This window comes from Nomia melanderi, unplaced genomic scaffold (assembly GCF_051020985.1).
Source record: "Nomia melanderi isolate GNS246 unplaced genomic scaffold, iyNomMela1 scaffold0014, whole genome shotgun sequence".
NCBI lineage: Eukaryota > Metazoa > Arthropoda > Insecta > Hymenoptera > Halictidae > Nomia > Nomia melanderi.
The window spans coordinates 13628806-13629760 of record NW_027475130.1 but is presented as its reverse complement, the minus strand read 5'-3'; positions in this window follow the sequence as shown (position 1 = coordinate 13629760).

The following is a 955-nucleotide window of genomic DNA, read 5'->3' as shown; positions in this document are numbered from 1 at the left end:
CAAAGTTCATTGTCTGTAGGAGGCCCTGGCGCATGAATCTGTGCAGCGGGGACGACCTCGGACCACCAGGGGCCGAGAAAACGACCGCCTAATGGGGCCGGACACTCAGGGTCAGGGGAAAATCCAATATATATCTGGTGATATCTCGGGTGCTACTAGAGATACAGCAATAAACCAAAGTGAATTATCTGCAGGAGGCCCTGGCGCATGAGTCTGTGCAGCGGGAACGACTTTGGACCACCAGGGGCCGAGAAAACCACCGTCTCATGGGTCCGGACACTCAGGGGTCAGGGGAAAATCCAATATATATCTGGTGATATCACGGGTGCTATTAGAGATAGCGCAATAAACCAAAGTGAATTATCTGCAGGAGGCCCTGGCGCATGCATCTGTGCAGCGGGAACGACCTCGGACCACCAGGGGCCGAGAAAATTTCAGATTTTCGGTACCCGTCACCCAAAGTCATGTAAAAATCTAGCATATATATGGTGCTTTCTCGGGTGCCATTACAGATAGCGCAATAAATCAAACTGTATTGTCTGTAGGAGGCCCTGGCGCATGCATCTGGGCAGCGGGAACGACCTCACCCCCAGGGGCCGGGAAAACCACAGTCTCATGGCCCGGACACTCAGGGTCAGGGGAAAATCCAATATATATCTGGTGATACCTCGGGTGCTATTACAGATAGCGCAATAAATCAAAGTGCATTGTCTGTAGGAGGCCCTGGCGCATGAAGCTGTGCAGCGGGAACGACCTCGGACCACCAGGGGCCGTGAAAACCACCGTCTCATGGGGCCGGACACTCTGGGTCTGGGGAAAATCCAATATATATCTGGTGATATCTCGGGTGCTATTAGAGAAAGCGCAATAAACCAAAGTGAATTATCTGCAGGAGGCCCTGGCGCATCAGTCTGTGCAGAGGGAACGACCTCGGACAACCAGGGGCCGAGAAAAC